The sequence below is a fragment of the Cryptotermes secundus genome, unplaced genomic scaffold, assembly GCF_002891405.2.
Source record: "Cryptotermes secundus unplaced genomic scaffold, Csec_1.0 scaffold962, whole genome shotgun sequence".
NCBI lineage: Eukaryota > Metazoa > Arthropoda > Insecta > Blattodea > Kalotermitidae > Cryptotermes > Cryptotermes secundus.
In genome coordinates this window covers 545927-558811 of record NW_019720723.1, presented here as the reverse complement: position 1 = coordinate 558811, position 12885 = coordinate 545927, and the positions used below count along the sequence as shown (strand labels likewise).

Sequence of the window (12885 nt, the reverse complement as noted above, 5' to 3'; positions counted from 1 at the left end):
AACCTGATAATTGATATCTGATATATATTACAATATACAGCACAAAATTCGATGGTTTGAGGGCTTCGCCAAATCGTTCGGCTGCCCAAGCGGAAGGGTTGGACATGGCGGCTTAATGACGTACGTTAAGTCTCAAGACGATCACATTACATGTATGTATAACGTGCAATGAAGACGGCGGAGAAATTAAAACACCGCGGATACGCACGGCCCCTCTCGTGGAGAAATATATGATAAGCAGGAATTTTCTCTGACTCGTGAACTGAGCCAAAATCTGCTAATCCATGACTGGTCCAGTGTACTCGTATTGAGACATGAGGCCTCAAAGCCACGCCACACTAGCAGAATAAAAAGAGACGCCCGTTGCTAGGCAGTGGCTCGACAAACATCACGTGATCGAAGCCACGATTATGCACGCAACAACAAAAGAACTGCTGGAAGCGGCGTTTTCTATGCGGTCCGCCGCAACAGCTATGTCACACTACAACAACGCAATTGCAACAAAACGTGCTGTCAATGCGATCCATGCAGAGGCTAAATATAAAGGGACCTGAAGCCAAGAATGAGTGTGCTGGCGAGTACCTGTAGCAATTTGACCGACGACATAGTCGAGTTCTGAAAGAGGCGGTCTGCAGGAAGTCTTCGGTTACCACTAGCCAGCGACAACGAGCGGTAGCCACTGGTAGCAAGACGCTTATACGAGACGAGCTGAGAGACAGGGGTTTCCCCCGGGGGTATAGCGTCTGGACCATGAAGCTGACTACTCACCTCCATCAAGTGTCGAGGTCAAAAATTGTAAATCTGACAGGGGTTGTCCAGCGATTGAAGTTAGCTCTTTCTAAGGGACCCAACAGAGTAGGTGTCCCCCTCACCTGAAACGTTTTCTAGTTTCTAGCATAACGGACAGTGGACGAAGTCCGAAACCCCAGTAATTCTGGTGTATTTACCTATGTCAAAAGAAAGGTGAAGAGGGGCCCTCACAGGTGCACTGCCCATTGTGCAGTTGGACCGACAGCAGTTCCTCCACCCTGTAGGGGGGAGAAGTAATGACCACTGTATCAGTTGCCAATGGCGCTATAACAAATCTAGCCACTCCTGTACTAAAACAAAAACTGTTTAACCTCAAGGTGGAACCGTGTTCAGCAAAGTCTGTAATATAATTTGTACCTATGAAGCACCTACACCACTACCGCCCGCAGGAAGTGTCAGTCCGCTGTAACTTGCCGGCGCAACCTAAGTTTAATTATTCAACTTTCCCTTTCATTCGCCGATGCTTCGTACAGTGTGCACACCCTGCACCATCCGTCTTTCGTATGAAGCAACATGCTCCGATACAGGCAAAGCAACAACACTGCTCCTCGACGTTTGTGATGGTTAACGTTCATGAAGCAACTACAGGGGCCAAATGGGTTGCAAGGTCGTCTATAAATGGTCACTTGTAACGGGTGGAGGAAGCATCAGTGTCGATGCCTGTCATATACGCCTACTGTTAAAAGGAAAAGTTATCCCTGTACTTACTTTTTATTGCTAGTGGGGTGGGACTAAGTCCCTTGTACTGCGGCCACCAGCCCCGTGAGGGTGATTGTGGAGCAATTGGTGGAATGAAGACTGGCAGGGGAAACCGAAGTAATCGGAGAAAACCTGCCCCAGCGCCACTTTGTCCACCACAAATCCCATTTGACCAAACACGGGATTCCCTGTACTTAACTAAATAAGCATTACGCCATGAAGGCGTATAAGAGAGTGGATGTATAGACCCACGTTCTCTTAACCTCGGTACTGATTGGTGAAGTGGTCAGCTTCACGCCCCGGCCACTTTACCCCCGGGGTACCCACTGGATAAGAGGTTGGGTGGACCCCAGAGACGGTCTGAACGACATGGAGAAATGAAAATTCTTGACCCCACCGGGAGTACAACTCCGACTCCTCGGTCGTCCAGCCAGCAGCTAGTCGCTATACCGACAGCACTATCTATACTGTTATCGATTAATTTGTAATCGAACTGTTAATCGATAAGATAGAAAGGAAGTAGTAAATATATACACAGTAACAAACAAAAACAAACTCCGTGGTTTCTGTCCGCAAGCGAACTATACCGACCGAGCGACCGCCGCTTGTCGGCAGAGTTAGTGCCAACTTCAGCGGATAGAGAGTGTCGCGTGGTCAGCGCAACGGATCCCCACGGCCGTTAATTTCGGTTTTCTAGACCGGAGCCGCTATTTTACCATTCAAGTGGCTTCTCAACTATCCTCACGAGGCTGGGGGAACCCCGTTTCAGACCCACTACTTCTCAGAAAATCTGGTAGCGCCGGGAATTGAACTCTGACCACTAGACCACAGAGGTGGCCCTATATACACAGTAAACCTATCCAAAACGGAATGTAGATTAACGGAAACCATCCTTTACCTTAAAACTCGTCCGCCGCGGTGACTTTACGCAGCAGGGGTGGCACATAGTTAACTACCTCAGTAACTTCCTCTGGCTGCAGAAACTTTCGTAAGTAGTGAGTTGAAGTTAAGGCATTCAGAAACTCAAGGACTCGTGTTTTGACATGTTTGGGTTCACTATAACCCAGTGATCGTAACACGGATCCCGAAGATCCAAGTTTCAGGATCGCTGGTTTATGATCTGAGCCGGATGTAGAGCTACATGTACTCCGGGGGGGGGGCACGCGAGGCACACACTGTATCATACGTTGTTAAACACAAGATGAAAGACTTAAGAAGTGTTGAAGGCCGTATCATAGCTCAGCCGGTCAGTCGCTGGCTTCCCACCGGATTACAGTCCGGGTCAAATCATGTGGGATTTGCGGTGGACAAATTTGCAGGTTTTCTCCAAATACTTCGGTTTCCCCTGCTAAATGCTCCACAATCACCATCATCTGTCATCTGGGGCTGGTACAACAGGCCAGTAGTGGCCGCAGTGCCAAGCGGACTCAGTCTCACCCCACTAAGAATAATATTAATAAAAAGATAAGATGTATTTGAAAATGTTCCTTCGTACAAACTTTTCCGCGAATGAAATAAATAAATTTAAAATGAATAAAATCTCCGTATCTTGTTGTGTTTACAAAATACGATAACACATAATTTGAGAAAAAATTAAATCGACATTTAGAAATAGTGCCTGAAGTATCACTCTCAGACAAAGAGCCACAAACTCCGTGATTTTAGTTCGCAAGCGAACTATACTGACCGCCTCTGTGGTCTAGTGGTCCTGGCTACAGATCCAGAGGTCCGGGTTCGATTCCCGGCGCTACCAGATTTATTTTTCTAAGAAGTAGTGGGTCTGGAACGGGGTCCACTCAGCCTCGTGTTGATAATTGAGGAGCTATTTCAACGAAATAGCGGCTCCGGTCTAGAAAACCGAAATTGACGGCCGTGAGAATTCACTGCGCTGACCACGAGACACCCTCTATCCGCAAAAGTTGGCACTAAACTTAGCCGACAAACGGCGGTCACTTGGACAAAGAGGTACGCTGAATGAAAAAGGTTTAGATTTATTTCACAGTTGTGGTAGTTTAAGTACAGCGACATCTCTGGATGAGACAAACCTCCAGCAATTATCGGTATAAGGACACGTCGACTAGATTCCGACACGGATCTGCCCTACTGAACAGCAAAGTTACTTGAAACAGATGCTTATCGGACTGTCATTGTGCAAGAGCGTGTTACACCCGGTTTTGGATACGAACATAAAACAAAGGTAGGTTTTAGGATTTGCATGCTTGACACTGAGGGGGCAGAATTCGCCCACAACGGGGATCATAACAACACACCACGCTGTTTTGTTTCCCACAACATGCCCATCAAGGCGAACCGGGCTCATCAAAGTCTTTGGTGGGCCGGTTACCTTAACGGATCCTTAAGATCTTCGAATTATTTAAAAATTCGGTTCCTATCTCATAGAAAACACACTTGAGGCCAATCACTTATACCTCAAAATTGTAGGACCTACATTACAAGCCGTTCAGTCATTACTCAGAAAGTTCCCATGCTCAACAAGGTATTACCATCCTGCTCTTATCAGTGTTTGCCGTGAACACGCAAATACACTTTATCATGTTAGTACAGTCTGTCATATGCGAACAGCTGCCCTGACTCGTTCCGCGCATTCCACGAAAATAAGTACGGTAATTACTGAGTAATTACAAACGTACTGAAGAGTTTAAATTTACAGCTCTCGTTTTACTGAAAACAAGAATGTGAAGCATGTAACAAATGACAATACATCAAGCGTTTCGTAAGTGCTCTGTGCTTATCCCGCAAAGCGGCAGATGTCCCAGCGGTTCTCCAGTTCTGTTCAAACCCTGCTTAGCACGTCGTCATCTATTTCTTGTTCTACAGTTCCTTCTTTCTCTAGTTCCCATTGAGTACAACTGACCACCATTAGCAAGTTCAAATCCCTTGCTAGAGTAATTCGCCTAGTAAAGCGAAAACAAGCAGTATTACTATTATTATTTGTAGAGGGGGTGGGTTTCCCCATGCACCGCGACTAATAGTCTATTGTATGTCCCCCTTTGATATTCTACCAGTCGCCATGCCCTGCCAATACTGGTGCTCGCTATCAGCCCCGTCGTGCCAGCGAAGTCGGCCACCTCTCTGGCAGTGGTACCCGATACTTCCCCATCTACCGGAGGAATTGGAAACTACTTGGCCGGGAAACTTTGCCTAATTTTGCTCAGAGGTCTCCTAGAGACATGAGGATCTTTTACGTGCCGTAACCCGCGTACCTTGAGTCATGAGGTGGGAACGTTACCCTTAGACTACGGAGGCCGCTGAAAAAAAGCAGTAACTACAAACGGACTACGAGGTCTGTAACTGCGGTCGCATCTGCTTCAGCGTTCGGCAACTTGACATTTCATCCATTACGTGTATCTGTGTGTTTGGTTCGGTTCCCGCAATAAACGTTAAACATACGATCTTTGTAACCGAGGTGGTGGATGTTTTCGCTTAGGTAGGAACGGAATCAGTAAAAGTGTTGGAAAATCCGATCATCTGGATAAAGTAAAGTGACGGATGGTACGACGTGGGTCTACCAGTAGACCTACGACCCAGAAACAGATCACCAATGAAAACGTCTACAACCTCCGAGACCAGCGAGGGCGTAAATGCTAAAATTATATACTGATTGGTAATTTCTGTTTCAAAGGGAATGTCGATTATGCAAGTGTTCCTCCAAAACAATCAATCAGGAATTGCTTACTAAGTTTCGGAACGTTCACTGAAAAAAGACGGAATCTTTGGCCACATAATTCAGTCTCATTATCATGACGTGTTCTCAGACAAAGCACTGCGTCAGGGCGATTTCTGGCCAGACAACAAAAATTGGTTTGCAGAGGCTTCAGCACTCGCCTGCTTTGGTACGGCGCGACTTTTTCATATTCCCAAAATTAGAATTCTCCATGAATCTCCGTCATCGGGTGTTAGTTTTTTAATCACTCGGCGTCATCCAGAACAATGTGACGGTACTGATAGTGCGTTATGAGTACGATTTCCATTGAAGTTCGAGATACGTTGGAATAAGTATATGAAGTCAGAATTCGAGTACTACATACCTACCCACCACTCGGCGCTACAGCCGTGGGTGAGCCTTGGCCTCCTCTACAACCAGTCTCCACAACCAATGCGTGCTGCCATAGGAATGGACCCACGCATGATGACCCGAGGCTGGTTGTTGGGTTTCTGAACAAAATTCTTTTTACAGGATGAGGCTGTTAGCCTCATGCCCAACCCCCAACCTGCAGGACCAGGGTATCTCTCTTAGTCTGGACTCTACCTTTTGACCTTTCCGGCATGGGTGACCCTACCGGTAGTTAAACTACCGCCGGCATAGCTCTCCAGGTCACAGAGTCACGCAAGCCCCACCACCACAAGGTGGAGACACCTTTCGGGGGAATTCAAGTACTATGCAGATAAATTTACTCGCTAAATGAGGAGTAAACCAGTCTTGTATATCATTTAATAAGGCACCAATAAATTAACAAAATTTATTTATACCTCATTTTATATGGATCTTTGGTGGTGTAGAGGTGTCGCTCTAGACTTTTCCTCTAATCTCGGCCAGGACATCAGCTATCCTAACAGGTTTACATCGCTCTCCTCAATCTGCCGAAGCAAATGTAGGGAAATCAATCGCTTAGGTTCTTTCCTTTACAATTAATCACTCATCAATCATCCTATCAGTCGATACTGTCTAGTCCAGATGCTGATACTCATAAAGCGAACCATAAACAACACATTTTCTCTGTACGTGCGTTGTTTGCACCGCAGTTCACGAATCCCTCCGATTTTGCTATTCATATTTCGTGAAATCTGATATCCCTGAAGGTGAGTGTCTCGTCACTGCGGAGTTGGCACTTGCATTGCAGGAAACGCGGGAGGGGGCGGGGGGTCGCACGTTGTATTTACATTGTCTGTCATTTAGACATAGGAATCCAACGTAATTTTAAAGCAGTGCGGTGCAAATAAATGAGTATGACGCCCCTTTCGCTCTGCGCCACACTCATGAACATACCCACGGAATTCGCTCAGTATGTATCTTAGATGACGTCGCAGGCTCTGTAACAATTTTGCATCAATCCTTTATAACGCGAAGTTGTTTAACCCTTTAAGAACTTAATTTCGTCTAAACAAAAAACTCCGTGGCCTGTAGTCCGCAAGCGAACTATACCGACCGAGCGACCACCGCTTGTCGGCGTAGTGCCAACTTTAGAGGATAGAGTGTGTCGCGTGGTCAGCGCAACGGATTCCCACGGCCGTTAATTTCGGTTTTCTAGACCGGAGCCGCTATTTACTTGAAATTGCTCCCCAATTATCTACATGAGGCTGAGTGAACCCCGTTCCAGACCCACTACTTCTCAGAAAATCTGGTAGCGCCAGGAATCGTTCCCGGACCTTTGGATCTGTAAGCAGGAACTCTGACCACTAGACCACAGAGGCGGTCCTTCTAAGCAATGTACAAAAATTTAGCTCCTACCTCACAGGAAACACAGAACATCTCCACTACAAAGACGAACAGGTTAACAAACACTGTTAGGAAAACAATACCTGGTTCATGCGAGGGTCAAACGAAACAAAACTCAGCGGGGAAAATGCAGAGTTTTAGCGTATTAAAGCAGGTGGTATATGCAGTAACCACTGGACCTAAATAATACTTTAGAAGTTCCTTCTTGTCTCCAATAAAACATGACGCATCTCCATTACAAAGATCAGTTTATTACTCACTTTGAGGGAAACATCACTGTTAATTATAAGAACAAAACCAATGCCACGCGTGAACTACGCGAATAAAATGTATTTATCGCTAAGGTAAGGGGTAAAATTAATTACCACTGCAGTATAAAGGGCGGACTGCCGAGGCCGTTAATGCTGTAAATAAGAAATGCAGAAAATTATGGAAAGAAATAGGAAAACCCCGGAAAAGAAAAGCCTGTCGCGTTGGACTCCAGCTCACTACAAATCATATACAAACGTCCCATTCTTACTCCGTTGCCTAACATTTCTTTATTATTATTATTATTATTATTATTATTACTATTTATTTATTAATTAATTAAAGACTGGGTAACCCAAAACTGAAAACGAGTGACACGCTCCACATGCATAAATATTGGAAGTATTGAATACAGGCCTACAGGTATTACAGTCATACATAAAGCTCGTGAGGACCTCGTGCTAGTTCAGTGTATCCGTAGCCATATTCAGGCACGGCTTTCAAGTCACGTTCAAATCGCAGTCCTCTTGACATCCTGGGCGAGATTTGTTCGAATTTCATTTTAATTGACGGTCGAAATTTTGAGTCGGAACTGAATTTTCAGACGTCAATGTAACCTTTTTCTCTAAACATCCTGAACTTTCTAAGTTTGACAAGGAATTCTGGAAGAACTAATGGCCTGCTTTCCATGATACGATACGGACCGCAAAGAAAATAACGCGTCCAATAATTATGTTGCTGCGTGTATATATGTTGCCGCGGTAACGTTTTTAAAGCCGTTGCCTAGCAACGATAGGAAATACACATATAGACACAGATTGATGGGATAAATTCATGAAGCACACCGTTGAGATGGGCTCAGGTGCCATGATATACATCTGAAATTTCATAAAGATTTTTTTTTCCCCTTGGCACTACAGCCCAAGTGGGCCTAGGCCTACCTCCATGAACTCCGTTCACTTCGGTTTTTCTAGATCTTATACATGCGGTAGGACTCCTTGGGCGGGTGATCAGCTCGTCGCAAGGCCTCTACCTGTAGACAAACACAGAAAAACGCACACAAACATCCATGCCCTGAGTGGGATTCGAAACCACGATCCCGGCTTCCAAGCGAGCGAAGACAGTACATGCCTTAGACCGCTCGGCTACCGTGACCGGCATAAAGATTAGTTCAAGCATTCAAAAGTGAAGCATAAGCCTAAGGAAGTGTGCTAAAAATTTGGACACGCTCTAAGTAAATTACGTTTTAAGTCAAATCTAGTAACAATTTACGGAAATGCGTAAAAAATCTGCCCCATTTGGAATGGAATACGTTCGTCTTACTATGTTCTTATAGGTGAGCACTGTAAGGTAAAGTTTCAAATGCCGCATCAAGTAAACGTGTTATAACTGTTTGGCCTAGATAGGAAGCGACAGGTCGATTTCATAATTGAAAATTAACACGTAAGTTTTCTCTATGAATGTGCGACGTTCTTTTGGGTATTATTATTTAAGGAATGTATACATACAGCCACAATGCCGACACAGCAATACAGCCCACCTGAAGGATATTACGTCATGATATATAAATAACATCACGACGAAACATTCTGCGGACTCCACTATGAGAGAAAGCAGTACAGGCAGAAAAACAATAGACGCAGCTAGTGATTATGTCATCATTCCCATCAACCTACATACGTTGGCAATATTGCATATTCAAACGCTGTTTTGTAGAATGCTAAAGTACGCATTTTCTTCACCTGAAAGTGTCTTTCGTTGCACGTTTGTCTAACTCCGTCACGCGTTTCGTATGGTGCGCAACCGCGGTAACGGCTAGGGTAGAATGGAATATGTGTAACTATGTAGCATTACGCCATGAAGGCGTATGGAGGAGTGGATGTATAGATCCACATTTTCTTGACCTCGGCACTAATTGGGGATGAGTGGTCAGATTCACGCCTCGGCTGCTTTACCTCCGGGGAAAGAGAGGAGGTTGGGTGGACCACAGAACGGGTCTAGACGAAGTGGAGAAGAGAAAATTCTTCACTCTACCGGGACTCGAACTCCGACCCCTTCGTCGTCCAGCCCGTAGCGAGTCGCTATACCGACTGCGCTATCCCGGCTCCTATAAAATACGCGTAGAAAATTCTTCACTCTACCGGGACTCGAACTCCGACCCCTTCGTCGTCCAGCCCGTAGCGAGTCGCTATACCGACTGCGCTATCCCGGCTCCTATAAAATACGCGTAGTTTCTAAAAAAAAAAAAAGAGTTCATAAAATGTGGCTCAAGGGCCGACTGCGACCTCTCGAAGTGTGTCACTTCATCGGCGAATGTTAGGTACAGTATACTTCCAAAAAGGCAATCTTGAGGTTTCGTGCTGACTGAATACGACACGGATATGTCTTTGGAGGTCATCTCAGATTTTAATGACTTGCGGTAGCGTAGTTGGTTGAGGCACTATGCTACAAGCCGGAAGGTCGCGGGTTCAAGTCCCGATGAGGTGATTGGGTTTTTTTCAATTGACCTAATCCTTTTAGCCGCACTATGGCCCTCGGGTCGACTCAACCCCTAACAGAAATGAGTACCAGGAATATTCTTGGGAGTAAAGGGCGGCCGGCGCTTAAGGCTCACAACCTTACCGCCATCTATGAGCCGATTGTCTAGAAAATGTGGGAGCCTCGACGTCTCACAACCCTATGGGCCTCCACGACCTGTTACAGGGATACCTTTACTTTTTTACGCACTAGTCACAGCCATGGGAGAGATGAAAGCTTTGTAGATTTTTGGTCTAAAGGCCATTAGGGAGACCCAGACGATGACGGGAGAGTAATATTAAAATTGATCTTACAGAAACAGGGTAACAGAATGTGGAAGAGTACTTCGCCGACAAGCGGCGGTCGCTCAGTCGGTATAGTTTGCTTACGGACTATAGGCCACGGAGTTTGTTTTTTATGCGTGAGCAGGTTTAACTCCGTTTCTAAACCCGCTACTACAGTTGATCTCTGCACTGGCGCCCAATAAGTCTCTCTTTGGCCCTGCGGTTTGCGTGCCAGTGCTTTGCCCAAGCTACGGATAATTACGTGCTCAAGATCCAACCACGAAGGCGTGTAGGGGCTGTGGGAGCGCAGACCCAGTCATCCTTTTACGGGAAAAGGGGCCCAATCAAATGGTAAGTGAAAATGTTTCGATCAGAATTATAAAAACATCAGGGCGTAAGAAGTTCATAAATACACTACAAAGGACGTGAATGCAAAATATTAATTTAGAGATGACGTATGCGCCCGTACGTGAGACGAAACTAATTCTCACCCCAACCCAAGTCGTGTCCACGCAAACATGCTGAAGGTCATCACAACACGACCGGCCATACCATGTATCGTAAGGTCGAACGCCCATAGATTTCACCGCCTGTAATTATGCAGAACTCCTTGCCTTACGAAGGTTCACTCTAACAGGCATTAACATGCTTTAGTAATATGCACTGTTTGTCTTGGTTTATAAACGGAGTGCGGGCCTATTGGTCTATTCACAGTGCAAGAACTTGTGAGGCGCAGCTCCTTACAAAATTCCTCACATATGAAGAAATCAGAAGACTTCACGTCGATGCTCAGTAGAGCCTGCCACTGGTCCCTCATTCGTATGAATCCAGTAAAAGGTAGTTCCTGTGCTTAACTAATTGAGCACTATGCTATGAAGGCGTATGGGGGAGTGGATGTATAGATCCACATTTTGACCTTGGAACTAGCTGTGGGTGGGTCGTCAGCGTCACGCCCCGGCCGCTTTATGCCCGAGGAAAGAGCCCCTGTACTCATTTGATAGGGGGCTAGGTGGGCCCAAAAGCCGGTCTGGACGACGTGAAGAAAATTCTTGACCCTACCGGAACTCAAGACTCTGACCCCTCGGTCGTCCAGTCCTTAGCCAGTCGCTATACCGACTGAGCTATCCCGGCTCCCTATATGAATCCAGTCCATGCCCTTTTTATTTTCAGATTAAAATGTGTTTCTAATTTCTCCTATGAAGCTGCATATCCTACAATCTCATCCCCCTTTTTCTAGATTCTAAAGGGTTCTAAGGGGCCCAACTGAGTGTCTTCCTTTCTCATCTGAAGACGGAAACAGATCCATTTGCCGAAACGTCGTGTCCTCTATTACCTAGAATTGCGAACGATGGAAAAAGTCCAAAAACCCAGTAATTCCCCTTTATTTAATTTCATCGTCCTAATAATATTGGTTGAAAAGTACAAATTATGAAATTCTTTATTATGCAGTTTTCTCCAACCTCCTTCGCTTCCTCCATCTTAGATCTAAATAAACCTATTTATTCTCCTGTCTACGCACTTCCTGAACTCCCTGGAGGCATATGCCCCTTGAAAATGTTGATACCTACACACAACACAGTATAATATTCCAAGAGATCATATTATGAACAGTAAATATATGCAGACGATAGCTGTGTGGAGGAATAATTAAACTATAGCAAGCCAATGAACGCAGTTTCACTCCCATTTACTGAGTCATCGCGATTGCGTGTTCGAGCTGCTCTTCGGTACAGCTTTCAGACTGCGTCCGGTTCCGTTGCGGAAACACGCGTCAGGGCGATAAAATGTATTGTATTTAAATGAGACCTCAAACTACAGCGATCCATTTAGTGACAAAGCTCCCAGAGACGCTAAATTTGGCGGGAGGGACTGCCTCCCACATACGCTAAGTCTCTGGCAGCGCCAGTATGAGAACCCTACATGCTCCAGCTTAACATTTTCAGAAGTTGAGGACAAGCACGTGTTACTGCATGAAAGAGTTTGAATGAAGTATCAAACTTGTTTACAGATTGAAAATTCATCACCGGGTGATTCGCAAGGGAAGCACACAACTGGTAACGCGCCTGGCAAACACGTGACTGTCGACCAATGCTATTTCGAGGACAGCACTAATCGATGATACGAGAAATCGTAAGACTGCGGCGGGGTTGTAGGCAATGGTATGGGCGATCGGGGTTCGATTCCCATTTAAGATAAGACCTTTTCTCATCGCAATTGCTTGCAGACCGTCTCTGGGTCCACCCAACCTCCTGATCAATGGGCACCGGGGGGTACTTTCAGCAAGAATAATGTGGCCGATGCATAATGCTGGCCACTAGACGATAAAGTGCCGGGGCCAATGAGAGAAGCGATCTCTCCACCCCCCTCCATACGTCTTTGTCTTGGTGTGCTATAAACATAAGGACTATTTTACGTGTGTAAAATAGGATCATAATACAGTATATGGCCATATGAACGACTCTCACCAAACGTCACGGTTAGGGCTCCTGCTTCGAATCCTTGAGCTCGGAGACTTGCCAGCCTCAGACTTCTGTTGCTTCGCTCAGCCTTCTAGGAAAATTCCGGGTTGTTGCTTCCGAGCAGACCAGGGCCGCCTTCTTTCGCATGTCCTGATGTCCTGAGGGTTTGGGCATATTGCATAATGAGTACCCACATAACTTTTACTTTTCACCAAATCAAATCGTGGAGGATGAAAAGGTGCGGCATTCTTGGCAGAGGCGAGAAATGCTTACAGGTTCGTGGCAGTCCTATACTGTGAAATATGAGACCTTGTACTTTGAGAAATTATGTCATCAATGGCTTGGAAAAGCTCATGAAAATCATGAGATGTTATGGATTTAACTCAGTCGCTCGTGTTCATATGAGTTT

At 45.6% G+C, this 12885-nt stretch overlaps 1 protein-coding gene across 13 annotated transcripts in view; it reads right to left on the bottom strand.

Moving 5' to 3' along the window:
* Positions 1-12885, bottom strand: part of LOC111872418 (SH2 domain-containing protein 3C) — a 224133-nt gene that overhangs the window by 116742 nt on the left and 94506 nt on the right. Inside the window, exon 3 of one of the 13 annotated variants that reach the window (XM_033754765.1) lies at positions 12483-12634. The exons of the other annotated variants lie outside the window; for them this stretch is intronic. The gene's annotated coding sequence lies outside the window, so the exon portion shown is untranslated. The remainder of the gene's footprint in view (positions 1-12482; positions 12635-12885) is intronic. 13 annotated transcript variants of the gene reach the window in all.